The sequence below is a fragment of the Podarcis erhardii genome (assembly GCF_964252035.2).
Source record: "Podarcis erhardii genome assembly, chromosome: 6".
In the NCBI taxonomy this organism is placed as follows: Eukaryota; Metazoa; Chordata; class Lepidosauria; order Squamata; family Lacertidae; genus Podarcis; species Podarcis erhardii.
Window position 1 is genome coordinate 23,187,476 of NC_138510.1, and position 12,700 is coordinate 23,200,175.

A 12,700-nucleotide genomic window follows, 5' to 3' on the forward strand; every position below is an offset into this window, starting at 1 on the left:
GGGGGCAGCTTTCCCCCTGCCCCTCACTGGCTATGCCCATGGCTCTCAGGATTATTTGTGGGGGGGGGGGAGCAAACAACTGTTATGGAAGTGTGATCTTTTGCTACCTTGTACAGATCTAGCCTAAAAACTCCATTGTAACAACTGAAATTGCTGGGGGTGGGGAGAGAGAGAGAGAGAGAGAGAGAGAGAGAGAGAGAGAGAGAAATTGACATTTGCATTAGGAAGGCAGGGATAGGAGATGGGAGGGTGGACTCCCTTTTTCAGAGGAGGGGTTTACTATGACTCCTAATTTCAACTATGTCTGCAAAACTTCCTTCCTTTCAAAAGATGCTCTGGCGGCCAGCTTTGGGGGTTTTCACGTTGTTGCATAAAGGTCACGTTTTGCATTGATCTGCGTGTGACATCAGTCAACATCTTGCTGCCCACTGCAAAAAGCAGAACGCCTTGAACTGATGCAGTGTGGCATATGGACTCTAATTAAGTCTCAGCCAAGCCCCTTTCTCCAAATGAATTCGACACCCTTGTCTTCTGGGATCAGAGAAATTAGAAATGGAATCGTCTCCAAATGTGTGAAATCTGCGTCCGTCTGCTTGGGCTGGATGTATTAGCTCCCGCCAGTAGGCATACAGTTCTGTCTATTCCTATTAAAGGGCTGTGCAATTAATATTTAATTAGCCCTGAAGCTGTTATTAATGTTGCTTTGCTCACCCGCATCCTGGGGGCGCGGATTTATTTCTCGGGCCTAGCCAAAAAAATGAAAAGAAAAGATTAAGCTAGAAAATTGTTGCTAAGTGTGATTGAACGGTAGATAAGGTGGAAACAACACAGATTTGAAGGAGTGATCTATGTTCCTGCCAAGGAAAGCAGTAATAAATGGTTCCTCACTGATGGGCTTACTGCTGTTCTAATCGCTCATATTCAGGTCATGCTCTGCTTAAAGGATGCTTAAAGTGTTCCTCTTCTGCAACAGCATGCATGGTTTTGAATGCTACAGTGTTCTCCACATTACCCCCTCACATATTCCCGATGATTTCCAGATTCAGATTTTGGGCTGCCATTCTTGCAGATTTCTATCTCCCTTGGCTAGGAGAAGATATAAAAGCCCCAGAAATCTGTGAAGATAACAATGGATCAGGTTTTGTAATCATGGGAAAATGTTTTCCAGAGTCTAGAATGGAATTATGGCATGAAGAAACAAGTGGCCTTGGAGTCTGGACCAGGCGTGGGGATAATTGTTGGACTCTCAGTTTCCATCAGCCCCAACCAGCATGGTCAAAGTCAGGAATAATGAGAGTTGTAGTCCAACAACCTCTGGAGAGCCACATGTTCCCCATCCATGTTGTAAAGGCAGCAGTGACATGACTTGGTCATAGATTGTACCCAGTCCGAGTTAAGGCCCAAACTCTGTGCTTGGTCAACAGATCAGAGGTAGAAGATGTGATGGCCTCCAGAAGTTGTTGGACTACAGTTCCCATCAGCCCCAGCCAGTCATGGACAATGGTAAGAGATGATGGAATTGTAGTTTAACTATCTTCAAAGGGCACCGAGTATCTCTAGGGTAGATGGTGACATTGTCGATAGGGGTGGAAGACATTCAAGAAGAGGAAAAGCTGATAATGTCAGACTTGGACAGAGTTTGTGAATCAATGGAACATCCGTGCAAAAAGGGATGAAGTAGGAATGGTCTGGATGCAGAGGTCTAGCTGGCATCATAAGCATATACCATATTTTTCGTTCTATAAGATGCTCCAGACCACAAGACGCACCTAGTTTTTGGAGGAGGAAAACAAGAAAAAAATATTCTGCATCTCAGAAGCCAGAACAGCAAGAGGGATCGCTGCGCAGTGAAAGCAGCAATCCCTCTTGCTGTTCTGGCTTCTGGGATAGCCGCGCAGCCTGCATTTGCTTCATAAGACGCACACACATTTCCCCTTACTTTTTAGGAGGGAAAAAGTGAGTCTTATAGAGCAAAGAATACAGTAGTTGGTACTGAAAGTCATGGGATTGGACAAGGTCAGCCAAGAGCAGTATAACAGGGAGAATATTAGAAAAGCAGGAATAGATCCCATCAGAGGATAAGAGGAAGGTTGTTTTAACTCATTCTACGTGCCTAGCTTATAGTTTTGTTTCCGTCTCTTAATTTTTGTCTGTTGTTATAATAGTTCTCTCTGCTTCATATGCATTATGAAATGAAATAAAGAAAAAAAAATGCAAAAAGAAAAATAAAGGAAGGAGAGGAAGAGCCTCCTCCTTTGAAAATGTTGAATGGGTGATTTGACAGGTAGAAAGAAAGAGACTCAGATGAAAACAGAGTCAAACGGTGCTCAGGTTATCCGTATGAGTTTATTAGCAACATTCATATTTTGCATAGCATATATTACCTTCCAAAAGATTTTACACGTGTTGATTCATTTCTGCTGCAAATCTCTTTCTAGTATTGCTGATAGTTTTGAAGTTTAAATACAGTTTGGGGACATCTGGTGGAGGTTGCAAGCACTGCATGCACTTACGTTTTGATTATTATTAATGTTCCCTGTCGGCTTTATCACCAAGGTTTAGTGCAGATTAAACACAGTGTTATCTCATTTTAGCTTGATGATAGCCCTGTGAGGAAGGTTAGGCTAAGAGATAGCCTTCTGTGTGCTGGCTCCTCACATGTGGTACTCAGTCCCAGGGGAAGATAGGCAGGTACTATCTCTAGTCTATTTGAAATGAGCTTTGGATGCACTTCTTCATCTTTTAAAAAGACTTTTGGAGTTTAAAGTGTGCTGCTGGACAGTGAAGCTATTTTTCAGTGCTGGTTTTTGTCATGTTTTATTGTTTAAATCTAATGCCTCTTGATGTATTTCATTAATTGTGCTCTGCTTTGTGATTGCCCTAAAAGGTGCTATTAAAAAAAAAAAAAAAAACTTAAATAAATTAAATAGAAATATCCCTTGCACAATCACATTCTACCCGGCAAGCAGGACAGAAATTAATGTGCTAGCTAGATGAAAAAGTATATCTACCTTTGGGTGAAAACATCAGGCTTTGGAGTGCTAGGAAAATACAGTGCCCCGTGACAAAAGAAAGGACATGCCGAGTGTGCAAAACAAAAAGAAACCGAAGCCAATTTATTGCACAAGTAAAAATAGCATTAAAGGGTCCTGGGTCTGTGCTGCTAAAGATAGCCAGCATTTTCCTGCAATTATTTTTATTTCTGGTCTTCTGCCTGAAACTATTTCTAGTGCAGAGCTTTACTGACCCAGTTAGAATACAGAGGCTCATCCTGGCCTTTTCTTTTGAGTGATCAGCATTTAAATACTCCACATTCTAGCTGAATAAAATTAAGTGTGCATTTGTATCACCAATTCATTTTTGCATGATGCCTGTCATGGGATGTACCACGGGCAGCTGACACAGCCTGCGCTTCATGTTTTAGTTCTAAGATGAATTTATACTGTTAAAACAGTGTGAGAATTCAGCACTTGGGATAGCTCCTGGAGCAGTACAGACATAGGGTTATATTCAATGCCCGTCCTGCTCAGAGTAGCCAAAGTTAGTCATGTCCATTAACTTCAATGGGTCTACTCTGAGTAGGACTAGCGTTATGGACAAGGGCAAACATGTGAACCATCGTGTGCTTCTTGTTTGTGGATGCATGCAAATCACAGGCAACTCACAACTGCACAGGCTGATTCATATTGAAAGGATTAAAATATTCCAAAAATGCTGGTGGCTTGGCCTAAGGAAAAGATGAAGGATGGGATGTAACTACCTTAAGTTGTTGTGCAATAAGGTCCATTTGCAATGTTGAGGAATGAGGTCCACTTGCCCCAGAACAGGGGCTGCACAGGAGCAGGAGAGGGGGAACAGTCCTGTTGGCAAGTGGGCTTCGTTCTGCTTGTGTGTATACCCCACTTAAGGCTAAATTGAATTTCACTATTCCAAGAATGCAGTGATCATAGGAATACAGTGGTACCTCAGGTTACATACGCTTCAGGTTACAGACTCCGCTAACCCAGAAATAGTGCTTCAGGTTAAGAACTTTGCTTCAGGATGAGAACAGAAATCGTGCAGCAGCAGCGCAGCAGCAGCAGGAGGCCCCATTAGCTAAAGTGGTGCTTCAGGTTAAGAACAGTTTCAGGTTAAGAACGGACCTCCGGAACAAATTAAGTGCTTAACCCGAGGTACCACTGTACATCGTTCTGATTCATTTTGCCTTATGTAAGCAGAATTGTTCAAAGCATGGCAGATGGGAGAATGCTATCATGCTCGTGTTTTGCCTGTGGATTTACAACAGGCATCTTGGTCACCTACTGTGGAAACAGGATATTGGGCTAAAAGGATGGGTTTTGGTCTGATTCATCTGGGTTCTTGTACAGTCGTACCTTGGTCATTGAATGCCCTGGAACTCGGACATTTTGTCTCCCGAATGTCGCAAACCCGGAAGTGATTGTTCCAGCTTGTGAAAGTTCTTTTGGAACCTGAATGTCCAATGGGACATTCCTGCAGCCAATCAGAAGCTTCCTGCAGCCAATCAGAAGCTGCGATTTGGTTTTTGAATGTTTTGGAAGTTGAACAGACTTCCAGAACAGATTCTGTTTGACTTCCAAGGTACGACTGTATTCTTATACCTGGGCCAGCGGCGTAGCGTGGGTTGTCAGCACCCGGGGCAAGGCAAGTAATTTGCGCCCCCTAACCCGGGGCAAGGCAAGTAATTTGCGCCCCCTAACCCGGGGCAAGGCAAGTAATTTGCGCCCCCTAACCCGTGGATTTGCGCCCCCTAACCCTACAAATCTATGCCTATGAATGATGGCCCCCCTCTCTCTCTCTTTCTCATATTCCAATTGATTCCCATTTCGGCCGATCGATCCCCCAAGCTCTCACCCAGCGAAATTCGTGCGTAATTACGCTTCGCCATCCCTAATCCTGCCGCTTCCACCGGGAAATCATGACGGTGCATTTCTCCTCTCCAAACTTTCCCCGGCCCTTTGCCGGCCGGCGCAGCCCTTTTGGCTACGAGCTCCCCTCCTTCTCTGCCCGCTTCCGACCCCACCTCCCCGTCCAGCCTCCCTACCTCCTGAAAAAAGGCGCCGGCGCCGAGCAGGACACCCCCGCGGCCATCGGAGAGAGGCGGGGCCGAGGGAAGCAAGCCAATGGGCGAGGCGGGGGTAGGTGGCCACGGGGGCGGGCGCTGCCGCAGTCCTCGGGTGGGCAAGGTAGGAGCAGGCGGAGGCTGGCCGGCCGCTCTGACAATAGGGGCGGGCCGAGGGCACGACGGGGCTGGGCCCTCTGGACTCGCGCCCCCCCCAGATGTTGCGCCCGGTGCGGCTGGCACCCCCGGCACCCCCCACGCTACGCCACTGTACCTGGCGAGACAATTCCTGCATGTTTCTGTAAACCAGTGCCAGCACAACCTTCCTAAATGTTAGCCTTAACTTCTGCCTGCAGCCTGGATAAATGAGCTTGCCCTGTGCAATAACCAACAAGATGGGATCAGCTGCTGCTGACTGTTCCTGTCTAGCCAAAGTTCAAAAACACCCATTCACCCATCCTTTTTGGACAGACCCATTCTTCTATTATGTTCTGAGCTATCCTTTTTATGTGGCTCCTGGCACCTTGAAACTAATTTCCAATCAGAGATCATTAGCTGCTTTCTTTCTCTTCTTTTTATCTCATTTCCATCTGTACCAATAGGACCTTCTGGCGACCACAATAGACTTGTTTTGCCTGGCTTTTGGCAAGCACCTGATAATAGGCTGGTATTTGTGCAAGGGGGAAAGTGAAGACTTTCATGTGTAATTATATCAGTGTCAGGCTGCAAGCTGTTTCAGGGTGGTTTGGGGCCGCATTAATAACTGTGGCAAGCATAATTGATCATGTTCCTTTTTTTCTTTTTGGGTCTTGCAGCATCTGTTGGACCAGAGGAAGCCCCCCCCCCCAGCAGCTTGTGAAGACTTATTTGGAAATGAATTAAATCTTTCCCCCTCTCCATCTTCACTTGACAGTCCTCCTTGCCGAGGAGCCCAGGCTGTCAGAGGAGCCAAGATAAAGCTCTTCTCTCCTGGCTTCTATGCAATTCACTATACTTGACTCTGAAAGGCTGAGTGGCTCTTATTTGGGACCAAATTGAGCACCTGTCCTCCAAATCTCATTACGTCTTAATAGCTTTAAGATGCAACTTGGGTCTACAGGCTCTGCTCTGAATAATTTAGTTTGACAGATCATATAATATTGAGCAGATAGCAGAGCTGAGTCTTCAGGGCCCTTGTCAGTAGGAAATGCTCACACATTCCCTTCCTTCAATAAGTTATCCATGCAGGCTGTTGGTTAACATGATAAGGCATCATGGTGGGGAGGGTATCAGACCACAAGCAAAATTTGCAAAGCACATAGTTTTCTTTCCTAATCATTTGCATGCAGCATATCACCCAGCCCTAGAATAAGAGAGACAATATGGACTCAGTTTGGAATCCCAGACTGGTTCATTGTGAATGATGAATGAGTACATCCTTTCAAAAGCTGGCAAAAGGGGTAAAGGTAAAGGGACCCCTGACCATTAGGTCCACTCGTGACTAACTCTAGGGATGTGGCACTCATTTCGCTTTATTGGCCAAGGGAGTTGGCATACAGTCATGTGGCCAGCATGACTAAGCCGCTTCTGGCGAACCAGAGCAGCGCACGGAAATGCTGTTTACCTTCCCGCTGGAGCGGTACCTATTTATCTACTTGCACTTTGACATGCTTTCGAACTGCTAGTTTGGCAGGAGCAGGGACCAAGCAATGGGAACTCACCCCATTGCGGGGATTCGAACTGCCGACCTTCTGATTGGCAAGTCCTAGGCTCAGTGGTTTAACCCACAGCGCCACCCGCATCCCATGGCAAAAGGGGAGGAGACTGCAAAATTGCTTTTTGTCACTAGGGACCCAGCTCACAGGTCACCTGTACTTTAAGAGTATAAGAACAGGCAGCATGATGCAGTGGTTAGAATGTCAGACTAGGACTGAGGAGTCCGAAGCTCAAATCCCCATGTAGTATCCACAGTCAGATCCACATACCAGAGCCTGAACCACGTGAGACAGAGGCAAGGGTGTATCAGATACGACTATGGCCTCTCGCCCCGCTGTGAAATCAACCTCACAACTGAAGTAGGTCCAGTCAGGATCAAGACTGGACAATGGATTTATGACATTAGAAACAGAGCTGCCCAAGAAACTATTTTACCAGCAAAGGTCAGGCATCAGGGGTGCCAACTTCAATAAAATATTGGGGGCCCCAGGTAAGCCCCATGCTGCATAATTGATCGTATGACATGGCTCTCACACACCATTTTAATTACAATGCCCATCAACTTTGGGAGGAGCAGCCCCCTCAAATATTTTAGAGGGGGCAAAGGGACCTCAGCCCCTAGGAATTGGCTCCTATGTCAGGCATTGAGTGAGAGGTTTTATGCTAGTACACCCAGACATAATCCTTCCTTTCCTTCCTTATCAAATGGGTTATATATTAAAAAAACTGGTGCCTCCTCCTCCTGTTGAGTAGGTGTGCTGTAGATTTCAGCTGAGCCCTGCATCTCTAGGAAGAGACCAAATAAGTCTATCTCTGCTTGCCTAGCTTTCAACGATAGCATCTGTGAAAAAAAGCGGCATTGGACTTGATCACTATGAGATACATCTCAGGAACACTGCTGGTTTGCTGTTCTTGGCCCCCGATTTCCACACGTGCACAAATTTGCGTGGTGGCTTCCTATATGCAGAATCCAGTGGGATTAATAGCAGCAGTAAATTCAAATATGTAGAGAAGCTTTTGCAAGGATTGGGCAGCTTCAGAATGCAAATACCCTTGTTGTTGACGAAAGGGTGCACAGAATTATCTAGCCAACTAGGCTTCTGTGCCATCTGCTGGAAGAAACCTAGAGCTGCAGTGATTCTACCATGAGCAAACACCGTATATACTTCCCATTTATTTTCAGTAGAAGAAGAAGAAAAGAAGAGTTTGGATTTGATATTCCGTTTTATCACTACCCGAAGGAATCTCGAAGCAGCTAACAATCTCCTTTCCCTTCCTCCCTCACAACAAACACTCCGTGAGGTGAGTGAGGCTGAGAGACTTCAGAGAAGTGTGACTGGCCCAAGGTCACCCAGCAGCTGCATGTGGAGGAGCGGAGACACGAACCCGGTTCACCAGATTACGAGTCTGCCGCTCTTAACCACTTAGATACGTAGTCCTTTTTCACAAGCAAAAATAAAAATAAAAATGTACATTTGCTCCATTCCAGTCTTTTGCGACTAATTACGTAGTAATTTCACACTAATCAGATGCTGATGTTATGGTGCACACTCAAGCAGACAGAATGTGCATTACACCTGTTTTAAATACACATTAACCCAAAGGGAGCATCCCGTGCAAATCAATATTTAAGAATGTTTCCAGGTGGCATGTTTCTCATATGATGCTATCAATTATATTAAATATGAGTCACCTTTGAAACTCCATGGACCACAAGGCACTGCTTTCTAACCATTTTATATGAGTGGACCTGAAATAGCTTACATAGCTGAAGATATTAGCCGTGAAAATATGTTGATCCATATTTCCTTCTGCTCAATTTAAGGCACCGGTTTTCTCTGCAGAAGGCATTTTCTGTGGGCCACTGACTGTCTGAGAGTATATTATACCTGGAGAAGTGTGACTGTGGTCTGCATAGCCCTTGCAACATTCACACTGTTTTGGGATGTGATCCTTGATCAAGGAAGAACAAACTTCCCTAGAAGCAAAGACGGACCATCTCTCGGTTCGCTGTAGCACAGTGCATGCTTATGCAATGAGAACTCACAATCAGAAAGTTGCCACCTAGTTATAGAACCATTGTTTTATTGTAACAAACTGTTCAATAAGATGCCACAAAACTAAATGAGAAGTGCACACAAATGGACACCTGGTGCCAGTTGCTGGGCAAGTATATCAATCCATTATAATCTTCAGCTTCTGAACCTGGACTGCGGGGGCAGAGAGAGAAATCTTTCCCTGTGCTGTAAAACTACTCAGTGTAGTACAGTATAAGTTTCTGCATCGAGTTATCCTGCTCCTCTTCTGTTGTGAAAACTTTGGGGTCATAAAGATGCAAATTCCACAGCCAATTGCAGTCTCCTGTCCTTAGATCTGGGAGAAAAAACAACTGCATGCAGGGTAGTTTTGTATGCATATTATTTGCAGTTAAAGATCACCACCATATTATTACTGTCATGGAGTCTGGGGACTTTGAACTGTGGGTTACCTCCATCAAGTCATTATTGCCCTGGCACAGGTACACGGTTGTCATTTTGGACCTCTTTACTACAATTCTGGCTGGATACAAAGGCCCAAAAGTCAACTGTCAGGTCAGCGCACCTACTCATTGGTTTGTATAAAATTTATACGAGTGGGGAACCTGTGGCCTTCCAGATGTTATTGGACTCCAATTCCAAGCAGTCTCAGCAGGCATGACCAATAAGTAGGGGTGATGGAAATTGCGTTATAACAACATCTGGCTGGCTCAAGGCCCTACAGCTCTGATTTACACTAAAGGCAGAAGTGAATCCTGTTTACTAATGTATGGGCCTTGCCCTTTGCTACTGATTGACAAGAGCAGCCCTGGGCCACTTCCAGTTTTTTAGACCCCTAGCCAGTGGCAGCTGGTGACCACTGTGCTTGGTACAGCTGCTAGGAGATCACAAGGTGTGGCCACAATGGTCTGGTTTTTCCCCCAACCTCCTCCCTTGTAAACAGACTGTGGACATTTAAGCACTGCAGGTTTACAAAATCATTTGCACACAAATAAACTGAAGTCTGTCTAACTTGCGTTGAAAAGGGATCCCTGCGGGTCACATTTTCTAGTGTGCATTCATGCCAAAGAAGCTGTACATTACTCAGAAGTATACCCCACTGAACTGGACTATGCTGAATCAGCAAACAGCTAAAATAAGAGGACTTAATGATGACTGTTTTATGGAGGAATGAGAGTCTTTTTCAGACTATTTAAAGAAATATTACAGTATAATAGGATGAATTCACTTCAGGATTTGAACTATGAGCAAGAGAAATTATTAGAGATTATTGTTTTATGGTTATGATATAAAAGAGTGAAGATAGAGTGCCACAATTATATAGGGGGGGGGGGGACAAAACACCACGGAAAACAGGATGGGGTGTCGATAAAACTCTTTTGTCCAAGGATAGCCCTTCTGAGTATGCTTGTTATATAAGTTGTCAAGGAGACACAGACGTGTTTATAGCTGGATAAAGATCATGCCTGAAAGAACCCACTGAAAATGTCATGCCTCCACATCTACATTTCCTGCTATTGCAGGGGGAAGAGATGTCAAAAGCATTGTTCACAAAGTGAGCAACAATGCTATGAGAGAAGAACAGAAAAACTAACAGTGATCATTTCCAAGATCAGTGCACTAACAATACATATATGGACACATACAACAAAAACTTCACCAGGAGTGCCTATCCTATACTTCAAAGAATTTGCTGTGGTTGTGGTTCTGCACCTCCAACCCTGCAGACCTTTGGATTTGACAGATCCATTGTTTGAATCAGCCCCTCAACAGATTTCTGCAGCCTCCAGCTAAAAAAAAAAAAAATGTCCCCCTCTCCCACTCCATATAAACTCACTTGCTTCAATGGGATTATACTAGAATAAAGTATTTTTCAGGTTTAAATTTCACACCTTGATCCACAATCCAGTTATGTCAAAGCTACTGCTGACAGCTAAATCTCTAAAGGTAACTTGAAATCACAGAAAAATCAACTGTGTTAAAAGAGACTTCAACAAAATCTTATCAGCTGTCAGACAAGTATTTCATGTTAACTAGCCTGAAGCTAAAGTGCCTGTCATCTTTGTAGAATACCATTTTGAGAGAGTTCCTTTTTTATTAGAAGAGTAAAGGACAGTATATTTTATTTAGCTTTTATTTCCTGCGTCTTAGACACCAAAGCAGCATTCAAAGTTGTATACAGTGAACAAAACAAAATGTACAATTTTTAACAATTTATATATTAAAAAGTCATTTAAAATATCATAACATCAAATCAAGAAGCCTTCCATATAAACTAAAAGTCTGTCTCTAAAGAAAACACCAATGAGCCCCCCCCCCAGCAGAAGCCCTCATTGAGATGGAAATAACCTAGTCGCTTTTCTCTCTATCCTCTAGTCCAGGGATACAGAACTTGTGGCCATCCAGATGTTGTTGACTACCTCCCATTATCCCTGAGCACTGGCTAATGGCATGAATCCCATAGAGACTTTCTGGCAGGACTGGTCAGACGATAGGTAGAATGGGATGGGGCTGTGAAGCTCGATGCTGAGGAAGGGCCAAGTGGTCTGGGAAGTGCATACCTTGATTATTATTATTATTAATTACATTTGTATACGACCCTATACCAGTAGACCTCAGGACGGTTCACAACATAATGGTGTATAATGAACAGGCAGCCAAACCTACCTGGGGAGAGCATTCCACAAATGAGAAACCGCTGCAGAAAAGGCCCATTGTTGTGGTACCACCCTCCAGACCTCTTGTGGGTCAAGTGGTTTACTTACTCAGGCCTGCTTCTGCCTTGCAGGATTTGGATTTCCCAACCAAGGGAAAGCTGCCTAACCCAGGGAGGCCTGACCTGAGCTTGGGGAAGACAGTTTGCTCCATTTCCAAGGAGTCAACAGCACCAACTGAGCAGTTACCACCAACTTGCAAGAGTGCTCACTTGCTTTCTCGCTCCAGTTCCATTGCTTGGGACAGGACCTGTGTGATTGTGTCCTCCACGCTCTTCAAAAGGAGAGCCAGGGAGGTGTGTCAAGTGTTGAGGCAATGTCTTAGCTCCTGCCAGGTACCTTAGAGCTCCACTTTGAACTTCTGCACTGTGTAACCAGTAACCTGATTGATGTTTAAGCTGTGCAATGGTTTTTGGAAGAAAACCTTTGGCAATAATTGAGTGCAGAGTCTGAACACTGTGTTTACAAGTGGAGTTTAGGACATCCATGCTGACTGGGGCTGATGGGAGCTTAAGTCCAACAACATTAGGCGAGCCAGAAGGTCCTCACGCCTGCTCAAATCATGAAAAAAAAAAAACATTATTCTAGCTAGCATGTCTAGGGAAGGGAGTTAGGTCACCTACTAAAGCCTCTGCTAGTTGAGCCGAACCAGGCTTATCTCTCATCCTTTAGCCACAGAGGTGTGACAGTTAAAATGCTGTCCTACTGGAGGAAGTGAAAGAGGCATTCCTGCTACAGTGAAGATACGTTTGGAGGATGTTATGTCCTAATTGGTACAAATCCACTCCATTGACTTGAGTTACACACACTGAAGAAATGAATACAGCTGGAGGCAGCATTGCCATCTCCCCCTGCCCCCGCTCCTGTCCTAGCAGCAGCTCTGTATTTTTAACAAAAATACAAAAAATACAATGCTGCCACTATTTCTAGTACAGCATACCCCATACCAAAAAAAAGGCTTCATCGTTTGAATTTCTATTTGTCATGCACTTGGTGACAGGGGTCCTGCTACCATCTAAGAGCAGTGACTGATTCATTATTCCCAGAAGGCTAAGCCGTGTTAGCCTGTTGCAGCAGAAATAAAAAAAAAAACTCTTGCAGTGCCTCAAAAGACTCACACTGCGGCATAAGCTTCCGTGTATCCGATGAAAGTGCACTCTAGTCAACAAAAGCTG

The 12,700-nt window shown here is 44.6% G+C and overlaps 1 long non-coding RNA gene across 1 annotated transcript in view; it reads right to left on the reverse strand.

Annotated features, from left to right (window-relative positions):
• The window catches only part of LOC309345177, a 175,149-nt gene extending 173,227 nt beyond the window's left edge, over positions 1 to 1,922 (reverse strand). Inside the window, exon 1 of the long non-coding RNA XR_014158057.1 lies at positions 1,727 to 1,922. This is a non-coding gene — a long non-coding RNA (uncharacterized lncRNA). The remainder of the gene's footprint in view (positions 1 to 1,726) is intronic.
• Positions 1,923 to 12,700: the final 10,778 nt, after the last annotated feature.